The following is a 16,312-nucleotide window of genomic DNA, read 5'->3' as shown; positions in this document are numbered from 1 at the left end:
AAGAGGGAGCCAAACTCAGCAGTTTTTCAGCTGCATAAAATCTGGAGCAGGAAACCAGGCCAGGTGCTTTTGCTGTTGAGTTAATTTGACGTATTTCACACCTTCAAAGATCAGAACTCCCAGGCTGACCTCTCCTTTCCCCCTTGAAATAATCCTGCCCCTGCTTCTAGAATCGCAAGGGCTGTAAAATGTATCCAATCCCCCGCGCTGGTATTGCAAGGCTATGGAGAGGAGGACACATCAAACAAGCGTCCTCTCCTTCTAAACACCAAGCAGTCAAATGACACAGCAAATTCTCCTGGAGCACTCTGCGCACTAGGAAGATGGTACCATGGGACACCCTTGCAGAGTTGAAATGTGGCTCAGATAAACATTCCAAAATTTAGGTTTCAGAGTAGCAGCCATGTTAGTCTCTAATTTAGATGCTCATCCTAAATTATCCATGTCCCGGGAGATCCCCCCACCTATAAACTCTGTTTAATTAGATAGGTCATTTGTTCCACCATCCACAGGTCCTGCTCCTTGATCCACCATCCACAGGTCCTGCAGCAGTCAGTCCTCTCCAACTTGGTTTTGTCCTGTAGTTGGGGAAGACTCCATCATCCACATCCTATCCAGAGATCCACAGCTGTCTTTTCTCACTGAGCTGGCAGATTCGGTGGCATCTCTCTCTGCTCCCTTGTAAAACTCAGAGCTTTTTATTACAGGGGAGAGGAAATAACGGACTGTGTGTATGGTGGCTGAGGTGAACTAACCATGTGCTTTATGTTCACGGATGCAAATACCTGCAGTGGCTGAGATTTTACTGTGTTTAGCAAAAAAACAAAGGCTTCCCTCCCTGTAATGGGTTAGTCCACATAGAAAAGAACTCTTAGAATCGGCTGCCAGAGAAGGTAGAGGGGACACAGCCTCTCTCCCACTCCATTGCGGGGAGCTAGCTTCTGTGGTGAGTCCCTGGAGCTGAGGCTCTGGAAAGCTGCCAGGAGCTGGCGTGCCAGAGACCCTAGGGACTGGGAAGGGTGGCTGTGAAGCCTGGGGCCGAGGACAGAGTTCAGACTGTTTTCTATTTGTGTGAGAAACTTGGTTAAAGAGATAAACCTCCTTGGCTGAGCCTGGGTGCGACAGCACATGCCTTGAGGCCTAGCCCGGTGAAAGGACCATATCCCACGTATCACTCCTCAAGAGCGCCTAATGCGATAACACTAGTGTTATATAAATATGAGTAAACATATGTAAACAAGATGGGACTTAAGAAACTATGACTCTGCCGGTTTCTCTTGTTGTTCTCCTTCCTACACCCCACCCAGGAGCCTTTCATAATGTGGCATTTCGGTTGCTAGAGTCATTCTTTTTCGCAACATTCCTTCTCTATAAGGTCCGGATTCAGCAGAGCACTTTGAGGCATCCCAGGGGGACCACTTAGGCACTTCAACACCTGATTAAGTGCATTGATGAATGAGGCAGTATGGCCTAGCGGATGGAGCACAGGACTGGGACTCAGGAGTCATGGGTTCAATTCCTTGGTCTGCTGTGGGAGCCACTTCCCTCTCTCTGCCTCAGTTTCCCCATCTGTAAAAAGGGAATAATGATACTGACCTTCTTTGCAAAGCACTATATAAGAGCTGGGTGTTAAATGAGGGTTTCAATAAAAGACTAGCCTTTCTTGATCAGAGATCTACAGGGCATTAGCTGAGCTATCCACGCACTGCAGTCTGATAGTACAAAACTTCATGCAAGACTCGGTACCATTCACAAAATCATCGAGGCAAGTGAGGTTTTGCAAGAGCAAAACGTTTTGCCTGGTTTTTGCATATTCAGGCCCCAGTTCAGTTAAGTCTCTTTATCCAGCAAAACTCTGATGTGCATTGTTAACTTAAGCAAGTGTTTAAATTCCATTGGCTTCAGCCAGAATCCAGCACGGGTTTATTCGCCTGGGTGAACTGGGACGTCAATTAATTTTAAATATTATCCCTCTTGTTTGCAAATCACTGAAGGAATCATTCTGATTTGAACCAATTGCATGAGTCATGCCCCAATAATCCAGGGCCATGGAAATAATGGCACTGGCTCCTTCCACAATAATCCTTGGACTATGTGGGGAGAGGGAATCTGTCATTACCCGTAGAGACTTTTTCTGAATGAGAGCAAAGCTAGTGAATGATTTTGCGCCTTCCTTGTGCAATGATAATCTGGGCTGCACATGCTGTGACTGTACAGCACCCACCACAATGGGGGCCTGGTCTGTAACAGAGGGTCCGAGGTGCAAATAATGAATGGTAATACAATGTGGACGGTATTCTGTACGTGCCATGATCTAGCCAAGGCCATTGGGATGCTGGGGATTTGGGACAGGTTCAGCTCCTGAGGAAGACCAACATGTACAGAAATGGTGCCAGGAGAAAGTCATCACTCACACGACAGTGCCTCGTGCCAGGAAACCTTACACTGCTTGCCACAGCAAAAGCCTTTAGTCATAGAAATTATATAGCGTGCCAAGCATGAGAGGCCTTTGAAATGTGCTGGGTTTGTCAAAGCAAAACAAATTAAGCGCCGGGTCCTGCTTTCCCCACAACAGTGATGTTCGTACACATGTAACCATGGATTTTGGCAGAATTTAGGCACAGCTGGAATACAGGGGAGGGGAGGGCGGAGAAGCTGCACAGCCCCGTGGGGAAGGGGGACTCTGCCTCCTAAATCCTTACCCATGTTGCACAGTGTGGCAAGGGAGAATAATTTGCAGCTGGACCCGCTGCTGGCTGGGAGATGGGGGTGCAGAGCTGTGCCGCAACCTACTGCCCACTCCCCACCCAGTTGTCCCCAGAGGGACTTATCAGAGGAACAGCCCCTGCACTCTCTGGAACAAAGGGTCTGTAATTCTGGAGAATCCATCACCAGCTACTCAGTGGTGAAGGGGAATCCTTGTGGTTGCGTGAAGCAAAGGCACACGGAAGCCCTTAATTTTGTAGGCTGCACAGAAAGTATTCCCGCAGAAGCCCATTGACCTTGAGTAAGGCCTCAGCTGAGCGTAAAATGCTCTGAGGTATCAAATATTTGGCTTTAGGCCAAATCTCTGCCATGTGTCCTGCACGTTAGAAGTGAAAGCTGAAGTGGAAGCAGAGAATGCTGAGTAACGATCTTTTCTATTAAGGGCTCCATGTTAATCGAACTGGGCTTGGGAGAAGGCGGTCGTTTTCGTAATAATATTGACAACTAACATCAGTTTATTTTTCAGCGTTTGTTTTTATTTGTAGTGATCTACATGTTCACAGCTGTGCAGAATTAGGGAAGGATCAGACAGTGGTGGTGGGGGCATACAATAATAATTCACTGACAGTAGCTGCTGCAGGTCGGAACGTTAAAAGCTTTTATGACCAGTAAACCACAAATTGTCAGCATCACACATCAAAACTATACACAGTACGTATCTTTAAATCAAACACTACATTCTCAAGCAGCATTTCATTTACTTTGCCTCTCCGTATCTTTTGATTATCATCAGTGGAAATAGTTTTCCATCCCTTTGTGTGTGTATGGTGAAATTGACATTTACCAATTAGAAATCGAATCCATCCAAGCCTAAATATAACTAAAGCACAAAGTTTCGATTTGGTGTTTGCTTAGTAAACCACAAGTGCTTGCAGTGCATTGAGAAAGCAATTCAGCTCCTCCCCCTTTTCTTCCCCCTGCCCCCGTTCTATAATTTTTTTCACCAAAGTCTATAATTAGTGCAGTATTTCATAACTTATTTTCTGCTGTTTGTTGTGACTGTTTCAGAGCCTGCTGTACATGGAAACAATATTTGCAGTCGTGTTCTTTGGTTTAAATAAAACCTCAGTGATCCTGGCTTTTAAACACTTGTTTGTCTGAAATCCACTTTAGCAACAAATTCTTTTTTCCCCTTTTGCTGAGCAAAGTCAATGTAAAATATACTTTTCATTGTAAAACAAGCAAACCGAGCGTCCAAATTTGGAGAGCACTCGCTTTATTTTGTACAAATGGTATTTCTTCAGTTCATGATTATTAGTACTATTTATTTGTATTGCAGTCGTGCCGATGGACACCGATAATGAATCAGCCCCCCCCCCCCCCCATTGTGCTAGCAGCTATACAAATACATGACAAAAATATGATCTCTTCCCTTAAGACTTTACAGTCTAAAAACTGCAATCGGGATTAAAACCTAGGGCCCAGTTCTCTTACTCGAAGGCCTCTTTACAACACCAGAAAGGCTCCTCGTGGAAAATATCCCTGCCTGGCATGGTGATAGCCCAATGATGCTACACTGAAACCCCTCAGTATAGGCTGTACGAGGAATGGAGGTGGGGGAAGGAGGGGATCTGGAGCATTTGACACCCCAGCTGCTCCTGGATGCCGATCACCTATAAAGGGCTGTGGCCAGCCCTAAAGTAGGGGCTTATCGACACAAGGAAGTAAGGTAGGTTGTGAAGTTAAAGTGCGGTGGCTATTCGGGGTTAGCTTTCCGGTCAGTTTCCCCAGGTAGACAAGCCTGTAGTCAGTGCGGTGTCAGCTAAGCAGGTGCATAAGACTTTGTAGCATCGGGGCCTTAATATAGAGGGGTTGCCTGGGTGGGCAAGGAGCCTAGCTCAGGCTGCTCCTGCTGGTGGTGGTGTTTAAACATGCCAGCTGCCAAATTACAAAGCCAGGAGAGATCTGTGGCAGCGTTCCCCATTTGAAATGGTCTGTGGTGTGTTAGGTAAGATCTTTGCAGTGTTTCATACCACATATTAATTATACAGTATTTATGTAATGTACTAACGACTGTACATACATATATAATTTACTAACTGCGTGGAGATACACTCTCAAAATGTAAACAATTAGAGCACAGAAAAAGTGCCAGCAGCCTGCTTGGAATCTTTAATGGTTTTTCATAGTCTCTCAGAGACGGTGCGCCCACGTGGTTTGCCAGGGAAGCCTTATAAAACAGATGTGGGGTAATGGTTATGGAACATTTAGATTAGCTGCAAGAAACCCATTTCACCAGTAGATGGAGGTGATGCCTCATTTTTAAGGGCAGCTCCCTCACCTTGGATGGTGGTTATAAGAATATGGCTCGATTGCCATAAATAAATCAGGTTTCAGAGTAACAGCCGTGTTAGTCTGTATTCGCAAAAAGAAAAGGAGGACTTGTGGCACCTTAGAGACTAACCAATTTATTTGAGCATGAGCTTTCGTGAGCTACAGCTCACTTCATCGGATGCAATATAGTGTAGCTCACGAAAGCTCATGCTCAAATAAATTGGTTAATAAATAAATCAGTCACTGTCAGATGCAGGGCGGCGTAAGTCAGCTGTGTGCGTCACCGTGGGCTGAAGAGTGCCCTAGAAGCCGGTTAATCACCTCAGTGCTGAGGCCATGTTTAAGTTTTCAAAGAGCAAAACATTCAAAACTTACCCGTTTTTCACTTTAACATAAAAGAGCAAATTTCAAAGCAGATTTGGTTTTAACAGCCTGGTAGCCCTGAATGTTCTGAGCCCTTTTGAAATATCTGGCTTGTGTTTGGGCATCTCTGACTGACAGATCCATCACAGACCATGAGGTCTGGATTTCCAAAGGAGCTGCCCATGCTGATTGTTTCCTTAGGAGCTGCGTGAGTGCCAGAAGGGGGAGGAACCAGTAACTGAACAGAGGGAAAGGGAACACATGCAAAGCCAAAGGCTGCCTAATCCAGTGGACTAAGCACAGGACTGGGCAGCAGGATCGCTTGGGTGAATCCCTGGATCCATCCTTGGTCTCAGGAGAGCGTCCAGCTATAAATTGGGGATAACAATATTCACCCATCCCATAACCTTTCAGGGACAGTGCACAGTCACGCCATCTGCATAGGAACCCAGAGAAAGTCTGCGCTGCAGAAGACCATAGGCTAAATTCAGTTGTGGTGTAATTGGTGATACCTCCGCTTAGCTCTGATGGAGCTTACACCATTATTATTTGTATTATGGTAGAGGTCCTGGCTGAAATCAGGGCCCCATTGTGCAAGGTGCTATACATTCACATAGCAATAGCCAATCCCAGCCCTGAAGAGCTACCAAGCAGACAAAGAGTGGGAGGGGAACCAGAGGCTCAGGGAGGTGAGGTGACATGACCAAGGAGACACAGTAGGTCAGAGCCAGGGACAGAACACAGATCACCTGGCTCCCGGTCCAGTGCCCATTCCAATGGCCCGCATTAAATTTGCTCCAATATTGGTACATAGCTTTGAAAATGTTACCAGGTAATTATTAGTAAAAGGAGGGAAGTGACAGCTCAGTACTGATGGGGGGAAAGGGGGGAGTTTGACTGGTCAATAAACAGAGTCTGTCTTTTTAGTACTCAGACAACTTTATTTGGATGAAAAAACCTCAGCACCAGGTACATCTTTTCACGATTGATCCCCTTCTCCTTCACTCTACCCAGCACCTGGGCGAAGGCAGGAAACACAAATGTGGCCTCCATTGGTGCCTCAGAAGTCATTCTTTATCCTTCTCCTTTTCCTTCTTGTCACCATGGTGACCCTAGGGGATCAGTCAAAGAGAAACAAGAGGGTGTGTCAGAGCCTGGGCAGTTGATGTGTGTTTCCTCGTCCCTCTCTCTTGCTCACTCTCATGGCATCTGGATGGATAAACACAGAACTACAGTGATCCTCAGCTAGAACCAATGGGCTTGCATCACCCACTAGCCAAATTTTACCCTGATACAGACACACGGCTCCCATGGACACAGAACTTCGATGGGGGTAGCATGGATGAGTCCAATGGCAGAACTGAGCCCACTGCAGTTATGACGGGAAGAGTGATTGTGGCACATCATCTTTTGATGGCTGTGTTACCCAGACCACAAGGTTTCCTGTGAGGTTGGATGGGCCTCTGAGACCAGTGGATAACTGTTTACATGACATGGCTAGCTGTCATTCAGGCATCCTTTATAACCGGAGGCTTTGGGGGATGACATTCGCCAGGACTTCTAAGAGCAAAAACATTACACAATTCAGGAGACTGTCTGGTGCATTGTGGGGGAAGTGGATCTGGCAGCCAGTCAGAAAACCTCAGGGGTGGAGCCTCTTTTCCAGCAGCTCACAAGATTCTGAGATTGCGGATGTGTTGTGAGCATTCACACTGGGTACCAGAGGCAGAATGGGGCTTGCAAGCTCTAGGCTTGTGCTCTGAGCTGATTCTCAGCAGCTCCCATAGCTGATCTGACTTACCCATGGGGGTATTTTCAAAGTCGCCCCACTCTGAACTCTTCTCATGCTCTTTGGTGGCCACCCCATGCACACCACACCTCCAGGAAAGGGAAGAAGAAGAGTCCCCAGAACCACCTGCAAACTCCAGCTGTAGCACTAACATGGTAGCCGCAGGGCTTCCTTACGGTGCGCCCATGTGATTTCGTCCCTTCTTCCCTAGACTGGCAGGGGCCAGCAGATGCTTGTCTCTCAGAAGGAGCGAGGAGGAAAGGAAGGAATTTACACTGCCACAGCAGTGACCAGACCCAGGCCGGACAAGGACATTCTAATCTAAAGCAAGGGGAAAACCCGCCCAGTAGATCTGCCAGGCACTGATCAGTTCCTAGTTACCTCGTCAGAATCACTGTCGGAGCTGCTGCTGCTGCTGCCGCTATCATCTTCATCTCCCTCTCCCTAAGGGGCACAGAAGAAAGGGTTCATGACTACCCTGCTGATAGCACCACTGCACAGGGAACAGAGCTTCCCAGCCGGGGTCCATGTCTATCCAGAGGCATCCTGGCTCATCTCCTGCTGGCAGGTTGGGCGGAGGAAGAGTGATCACTTGCATTTTGTTTTGTTGCTTTTACAACAAAGGCCAATGTTAACTCTCACTTCCTCTGTTCCCGGTGAGCGCCGCGGCAGGGAGGAGATGGGGCAACGATCAGACAGCCTGTCTGACTCTCCCCTCCCTGCCCTGAGAAATGGGTTTCATGCTCATTACTAGCTGTCACACACACTGCCACCATCCTAGGAGATGGGAAATCAAACACGCACAGAGATTCAGAGCATATAAGGCCCAAAGGGGCTCTTAGGACCACGCAGTCTGCTCACAGAATTGCACCCGGGACTATCACAGCATCCAATTGCCCAAAGAGCACCAGGGATGTGCAACCCGCCTGAGCACTGAGGTGCCGGAACCTCTGTCACGCACGAATCCAACACACAATGGCACTCGGCTGTGTTTGGAGGCGATGCTGGGGGAGGAAAACTTTCTGAAATTGAGTCAAAAAGAGGTTGGAATTTGTTATTCCTTAAGGTTTCTGAGGTACTGAAATGGCAGCTTCAGTCACGCTGCTCCAATGGGGAATCCAAAATGCCCAGACAACACACGGAATGTGGGAATTCTCCACTAGTTCCTCACCTTTTTCTCCTTCTTCTTTTTCTTGTCTTTCTTGTCTCCCTCTTTCTTGTCTTTCTCCTTCTCTTCCTTCTTGTCTTTCTCCTTCTCTTTTCCCTGATCCTTCTGGTCTTCTCTTCCGAACACTGAGGAGGAGAATGAGTGGACAGGTCAGCTGGCACTCCCCACCAGTTCCAGAGGGAGCTCATCCCACGCAGCCTGCGTGCCAAGTGTTACACATCGAAGCACAAGGCAGAAAGGAGTGAAAGGACAAGGAGCGCAAGGGACCCCCAATCCTGCACCACTGACAACACGGTGCATGGCTTCCATGTGATTCCAGCTCAGCAAAGGTCAAGAGGGGACATGGGCCTCATTTCCATGAGGGAGGGACTGTGTTTAAGAATGCATCGAGTTGATCAGTATAGCACAGGCCACCAACATGACCCACCACCCTCACACTAAACCCAACAACCAGAATGAGGCCATAGTATTACAGCTAGCAGGAGACGAGGCTATGGCATGCCACAGTCAGAGAACAGGAGGGACCGAGGTGCACCAGTGCTCAAGGCCTCTGCAATGGCAGGGAAATGATTAAGTGAGATAAACGCAGATAATCCTGGCAAGTGACCCGCATCTACATGCTGCAGAGCAAGGTGAAAATCCTCCAAAGTTACTGACAATCTGACCTGGGGGAAAATTCCTTCCCGAGCCCACACGTGGGGCGATCAGTTAGAACCCTGGGCATGTGAGCAAGAACCAGCCAGCCAAGCTCCTGAGAGACAGAATGCCTGGTACCATCTTAGAGCCTTGGTCCACCTTACCAATGTCCCATCTCCATCTTCCTGCTGCTTCAGAGGAAAAAGATTTAAAAAACCCAAAAGCAACCCTTCCAGAATACGCTAAGAGGTTTAAAAAAAATCCCTTCCTGACCACTGCGATGGCTGTCTGAAACCCGGAAGCATGAGCTTTGAGGACCATAAGACATAAACTGGAAGTGAGCCCTGCACCCCACCATCCCAACAACCTCACACACGCCCGTTGTCTGTGCACACCCTCCCCTTTTCCACCTAGTGTATTCGCAAAGGAGGGAGAGAGCAAGCAGAGAACTGAGTCTTATAGCCATTTACCACAGAGGTCAATGCCTAGCACTTAAGCTCCTTCTGCAACATCTCCATTTGCACCAGAACATGATCCCCTCTGCAGTGCGTAAACTCTCAGAGGAGCAAGATGTTCCTCTCGCCGTCCCCACATAATTCTACGGTAAGAGGGTTGGGAAGAGCATAGGGAGTGGGAGGCCAACATGAGAGTAGAGATGTAGGTGAAATGTTCCAAGCTTGGGCAATAGGGAGCAGAGTGGAATATTTCCAGGAGCAGGACAAGGGGAGAGCTTGTGGGGGTGGAAAGAGGAACTGGCAGTGGGTCTTCCCAAATGAGATTTCAGACAGACGCCTAGCTGCTCCCTTTAGTGACTACCGCATAGGGTTACGTGCAGTTAGCAATGTGACAAGTGACTTGCGATGTGTGATTGTGAGGATTGATGGCCCTGTGGGCCTGAAGCAGGTAGGATGGAGGGAGAGTTCACTTCCACATCATTCGCTTTATCCCACATCATGCTCATGACTCAATTCTGCTGTGGTTTCCCTACCCGGATGCAAAGCCACTCACTCTTTAAGATTGAAGACATTCTGCAGCAGCTACCTGGCTCTCGCACGTCGATTCAGAACACCTAGAAAAGAGACATCCCCAGACAAGGATAGGGATAGAGAGAGAAGTTACAATACTATGTGATTTTCAGGATTGATCTGAGCTTTGCAGCATTAAAACGACTGTTTCTGGGTCCCCAACACTCACCTTTCTGCTTTCCTTTAACCTGCAGGTTAAGGATGAGCGCTGAATGTTTTAACACCTTCCAGAATGGTTAGTTTCCTGGGTTAATGGAAACCCTCTTAATGAGACCATTCCTGTTTCAAAAATGAGCGTAAATTAACTAGTGGAACAACTCAGCTAGGGCTGTGGCAGATTCTCCATCACCGACAGTCTTTAAATCACGTCTGGTTGGCCTTTTAAAAGTTCTACTCCAGCGCAGCCAGCAGTCATGGACTTAACGCAGGAATTAGCACTCGGGGGAGGTTCTCTGGCCCGTGTTATGCAGGATGTCAGACTAGGTGATCACAACAGTCCCTTCTGGCCTTAAAATCAACGAGTCTCTGAGTGTTAAGGTGAGACTAGTTGTTTGGAGCTCCCCAAGGGCTACGGCATTACAGTGTCACTTGGAGTGAGTTACGGTCATATCCGTTGCCTGGGAAGTGGGTGCAGCGAGCAGACTGAGCCAGTCACAGAGTCCTCCCTTTCTCAAACCTCCCATACAGCTGCATATCTGTATCAGCAGAGAATGGAAACCGCTATTGGTGAGCAAATAGGAAAGGCCAAAAGCTGCCGTGCTGAGCATGTACAACGGGGAGTCACCCATATCGCATCTCATAAGTCTCCACTCGCTTGGGAAAAGTCAGTCCTGCTAGATCTCCAGGAGCAGGGCATACCCCCCCTCGCCCTGGCGAACCTGATCCAATCTCAGGGTCACGCATTTAGCCAGGCTTGTTTGCTTTAATGCTCGATTACAATGCATTCGACTGTGTGGGTGGAGGCTGAGATGAAAGCAATAGATATTCTAATCCATTTCCAAAGCCAGATCTGGTTTGGCCAGGTCTAGCCTGCGCTCATTCTCATGCTCACCCCACTTTCTGCAAAATAATTTTTAAAAAGGCTGCAGTCACATCGCCAGACTATTGGATTATACAGTGGGAGAGCTGACAGCGACAATAAACATGTAATTGGCAAATTGCAGTTTTGCCTTGAGGCTGAATGAACCAAAGTAAAAGGTCAAACCAGAATGCCCTATAGACCAAATAAAACAAAGCTGCATATTCATAAAGCCTATGCAAATATGTTAATTTGTATTTACTTATTTCCTGTGGGCACAAAGAATTTACAAATGATAACAGCCACCCCTGCTATAGCCTTGTCCAGGTGGACTGCTTTCTGAACAGCAATTTCCCCACTCCAGAAGTACTGCAGAACAGGATTCAAAGCAAAAATGTGTGTGTCTCAGTGCCTGAAATCAAACAAAATCACACCCCGCATTTCCCCACTGCTCAGAGTAACAAAGCCAGGCTGTAAATCCCCAGAAAGACACCAAGGAGGAGAAGAAAGTGGCCTTACCTGGCGGGGGAAAAGGCAAGTGGCCTCTCAAGTTTTCAGTTGGTAGCCGTAGCTCTGCAGTTCCTGTCTTGTCATTTTGTACTGTCTCCTCCCCAGTTCCACTGCCAGAGCAGAAAAACTGGTTCCAGCATCCTCCTCTGGCATCACAGTATCCCAGGAAACACAGGTGACCCAGCCCAGGTGCGCAGTAACCTGTCTGCCTGCCTTACACTGACTCATTCAAGAACTTCTGACCCACGCTAGGCAGGTCACGGCTGCTATGTTGGTTGGTTGGAAAACACCATTGAGTGGACATTGAGTGTTTGATCCTGCCATGCTGAGCACAATGGGAGCTGAGCCATTGACTTCAGAGGAAGCAGGAACAGGCTTCCAAGACTAATCCAAACCCCCTGGCTTGGAATGCTATGGCAGCAGCTGGTCAACCAGGATGCCTGAAGAGCCATTAAGACAGGAATCTCTCTCTCCTACTTATGTCATATTCTCTCTCACATATGCAATCAGGCTGACAGCTACTCCAGGAAGGCTGTGTACTTGACACATGAAACACTATGACAGACAGATGAATATCTTAGAGTGGACAGTTCCCTTTCATGTACGGCACCCTCTAATGTCTGCCCCTGCAGCAATCTTTCATTCCAAGTTCTAACTAGCTAAATACCTAACGACAGTAGTTAGCCAATAATCTTAAAGTATTAGTTCTAAACATTGCCTGGATATGCTCCTCCCTGCTCTTCCTCTTCCAAGCAACGTCCTCATTTCCAGCAATATTGATACAATGGAAGAACGGTGACAATACTTTAAGGGCTGTGGAACTGCAAAGCCCTTTACAAGAATTAATGAATTCTGCCTTGCAGCACCCCCGGAAGTGGGAATTACCTTTGCCACTTTGAATGAGTAAAATTGGTTGGGGAAAATTCATAGACTCATAGACTTTAAGGCCAGAAGGGACAATCATGATCATCTATTCTGACCTCCCGCACATCGCAGGCCACAGAACCTCGCCCACCCACTCCTGTCATAGGCCTATAACCTCTGGCTTGATTTAAAGACTTCAAGTTACAGAAAATCCACCATTTAATCTAGTTCAAACAAGCAAATGACCCATGCCCCACACTGCAGAGGAAGGCAAAAACCACCAGAGACTCTGCCAATCTGACCTAGGAGAAAATTCCTTCCTGACTCCAGATATGGTGATCAGTTAGACCCTGAGTATGTAGGCAAGACCCACCAGACAGACACATGGGAAAGAATTCTCTGTAGTGACTCAGAGCCCTCCCATCGAGGCTCACAACTCCAGCTATTGGAGATATTTGCTTATAGCAGTCGCGAATGGGCCATAAGCCGTTGTAGTCAATCTCATCATACCATCCCCTCTATAAATTTATCAAGCTCAGTCTTAAAACATTAGGTTTCTTTGCCCCCACTGCTGCCCTAGAATTCACACACACAGGATTCAGTTCACAAAGTAAATAATTCATTGCAAGTTGTGGCCCCAGTTCTGAGTTGAGTACAGGCAGCAAGGGCATGTCCTTGTGCCTCCTGGATTCTGCAGGCAGCAGGACACCCTATAGCCAGATCACATTGCACTCTAGCCCAATCCGTCTCCAGCATGTCCCTACATGGGGTGGTCAGAGTGGAGCCATTCAGCTGGCCTTTAACTTCATGGGCATTGCCTTTCTGCTGAGGAGATTCCCCGAGCTGGCTAGCTGGGCTGCCCCTGCAGAGCTCAGCTCTAATTTGCAAAGTTTATTCTCCTAATAATCAAGCCCAGCTACACCAGATATGCCTCCGGAATTGAACTGTTCTCCCTTCAGGCAAACGCCTTCAAATGCTTACCGCTCAGCAGGAATCACTCTAGAAGGCATCATAAAGAACGCATTGCTATAATGTAATTAACTCTGCTTTGCATGTTGTTATTCCTGGCCATTGACCCGGAGCATCTCTTATAACTACCAGTACAGTTTAAAGACGAAATATAAAAAAGCCCATCCTGCTATGGCACAAGACCAGGCTTGAATCCAAGACCTGGGCCCAGGGAGCTTGAAGTGTTGTAAGCACAACAAACTTGAATCTCTAGAAGAGGACAAAGAAGGCTACAGGGAAATTATGTGATCTGCTGTGAGCATTTATGGCATGGAGTTGGTGGGTTTGAAGTGCACCTAAAATTTCTCAGCTGAAAGAAGAGAGCCTGGGGACTCAGTCTGCAATCTCAGCATCCAACGGGATCCAACCCCATTTGTTGCAATTCTCAGGTGACAGCAGTGGCTTAACATGCCTTCTGACGTAGAGATCGCAGCTTTTCCTTTCTGCTGGTGACCTCATCATGGTGATCCATACCTTTGCCGGCTCCAGGCTGGACTCTAGAATCATAGAATATCAGGGTTGGGAAGGGACCTCAGGAGGTCATCTAGTCCAACCCCCTGCTCAAAAGCAGGATCCATACCCAATTAAATCTAAAACTGTTCAACTTGGGGTTACGCTTGATGTCCACTCAGAAGCTTCAGCTAGCGCAGAATATCAGTCGCCGCTGTTTAAACCGCGTGGGTCAACGTGAGCCCATCACATTTCTCACATCATCTGGATATAATTTAATGTGACAGTGATTGCCCAGGAAGCTGTAAAAGGCCCACGAGCCGACTATGTCAGAGGCCGCCTCTCTATCTAGGCCAGACTGTAGCAGTACAGTTGGCTGAAACACTCTTGTTGGTTTGCTCCCGGGGTTGAACTATGCGTGACTCTGCTCAGCGTGATACTCATCACTTTCATGTGTGCTGAACTTAACAGAGCATTGAAGACCAAGCAAAGCAGGAGGGGAAGGTAGCCACGCAGCCAAAGTACTTATCCCTAGCGGGAGTGAAATATCGCCTATAAAGTTAGTTTTGAGACATTTCAGCCAGGTGGAATGTCTAGTTTGGCTATTAGCATGCATGCAACTACCCACCTTTCCTGCTGGGAGACTGAGATTGTTGACTTGGAGCAGTGCCATGGGAGATGTGTACAAACAGCTGGCCAGCTCCCAAATGACAGGTGCACCTTGTTACGGTCTGTTGCATTGAGCCTCTGCCAGGATAAGTTGGAGCATGGATGTGTTGATTAAAGCAGTCTGTTAACATTTCCAAAGGGGCTTAATTAACGCAGAGTAAGATGCCAGATAGTTCAAAAAAGGAACTTTCAGTGTGTGGATTCAAGGTAGTTTTCCCACACACCCCTCCCCCCAAAAACCTAAATTTATTCCAAACAAAAACTTTTCCCATCTAGATCTGAGAGACTCTTTTCAGTCATGTCCATAAACAGGGTACAGTTGTTCACTCTTGAGCCCATCCTTCCATGGACAAAGCTACTGCCAAAACCAAGACATTGCCATGTTGTGTAGACAAGCTGATTTATTTAGCACTCGGGCACCTTCGAGAAAGATTTCAGCGTCATTATCCCCCACATCTTCTCTCTTTAGTTCTGAGTCATGCCATTTAAGTGTTTATCTGAGCCACTCGGGACAGCCCAGCTCCTTACTCACTCGAGGTTTTGGTCGCCTGGCTGGCAATCCTTCTGCCACCACGTGCTGATAGCAGACCTTTGTTTCTTCCTTTGCAAGCCAGCTGGAAATTGACTGCGCTCCCCAGACGCATAAAACATTTTTTCTGATTATCCACATTTATATCTTAATAATAAAAAAAATTAACAAGCAGGGATATAGCCAGGCAAGCCCTGGGAGGAAATATCCATAATTCCATCCAGTACCGAATAAAGATTTGTTTTATTTTTTTTTTTACATTAGCACAGCAGCTGGTTGAAGGCTGTTTTCTAAGTCAACGTGTAACAGAATCTCATTGAATGAAAGAAAATAATTACATTTTTCCCACTGCCCACTACATTGCCTCCATCTTATCTGACCCTTATCCAGTCTAGAAAGCCTCTCACCTCCTCAAAGAACCAGCACCAGGAGCTCTCACATTACTTCCAGCTCTCATCAAGTTCAGGCACCAGCCAAGGCTGAGTAACAGGATCTCTATTCATTTGAAAACAGTGCAGCCAGACAAAGCCTTTGAGTAAACACTTGCATTGACTCTATAGCTGTTTTCTTTGGTAAACCTGATTGACTACTCGGATGAGCAAGAATGAGGCTATTCTAGCGTTGGCTATTTGTTACTGTAGTGCATCCCTGTTGAATATCTAGCCCGACAGTCCTGCCATCTTACGCCTTAAAGAAATGTAGCTGTTTGGAGTGTTTCTGATTAGACCCCTATGGATTTGAAAAGCAGCTGCTGCTGCCCCATCCAAACCCATTCTCCTTCATGCGCTCTGCTCGTCTATCATTTTCTGCATTTCTCAACCTGTCGGCTTGATCAGTGAGGTTGGCATTTTGCAAAGACTCAAGGGTGGTTTCTAAATACCTCGTTTGCCATCATTGCTTATTTCCCACTTGACATCCTGGATTTAGATGAGCACACCCAATTACGCTGGTACTAGCAGCCCGAGTTCAGCTAATCCTGCTTCTCTACAGAGATTGATTCTGCCACCCGTTTGCTTTCAATGGGCTTGCCTGTGTAGAATGGCATTAAACATGCAGACTACTTGCTAAAATCCCATACCCTGTGAACAGGGGTAGCTGAACCTGACCAGCGGCAGCAGTCGAAGAGGGAAGTGAAGACGGACGCTTCTAATTCTGACTGTCTTCTTGCATTTCTCTTATTGCTGTAGGAACTACTCAGTCAGCTTCATGGTACTAATCCAGATTCTGGCTCAGTGTTTGGTTT

General features: G+C 47.2%; 1 long non-coding RNA gene across 3 annotated transcripts; it reads right to left on the bottom strand.

Moving 5' to 3' along the window:
- Nucleotides 1-6,281: 6,281 nt before the first annotated feature.
- Nucleotides 6,282-16,264, bottom strand: LOC144930778 (uncharacterized). Of its 3 annotated transcripts, none has more exons than XR_013636136.1 (5): nt 11,559-16,264; nt 10,005-10,065; nt 8,364-8,485; nt 7,574-7,636; nt 6,282-6,515 (listed from the first exon to the last, which is right to left on the bottom strand). It is a non-coding gene; the product is annotated as an uncharacterized LOC144930778 (long non-coding RNA). The 3 variants fall into 3 exon arrangements; XR_013636137.1 differs by having other exon boundaries at nt 13,718-16,264; XR_013636138.1 differs by lacking the exon at nt 11,559-16,264 and adding an exon at nt 10,191-11,552.
- Nucleotides 16,265-16,312: the final 48 nt, after the last annotated feature.

This window comes from Lepidochelys kempii, chromosome 8, assembly GCF_965140285.1.
Source record: "Lepidochelys kempii isolate rLepKem1 chromosome 8, rLepKem1.hap1, whole genome shotgun sequence".
Taxonomy (NCBI): domain Eukaryota; kingdom Metazoa; phylum Chordata; order Testudines; family Cheloniidae; genus Lepidochelys; species Lepidochelys kempii.
This window is presented reverse-complemented; position numbering and strand designations above follow the sequence as displayed.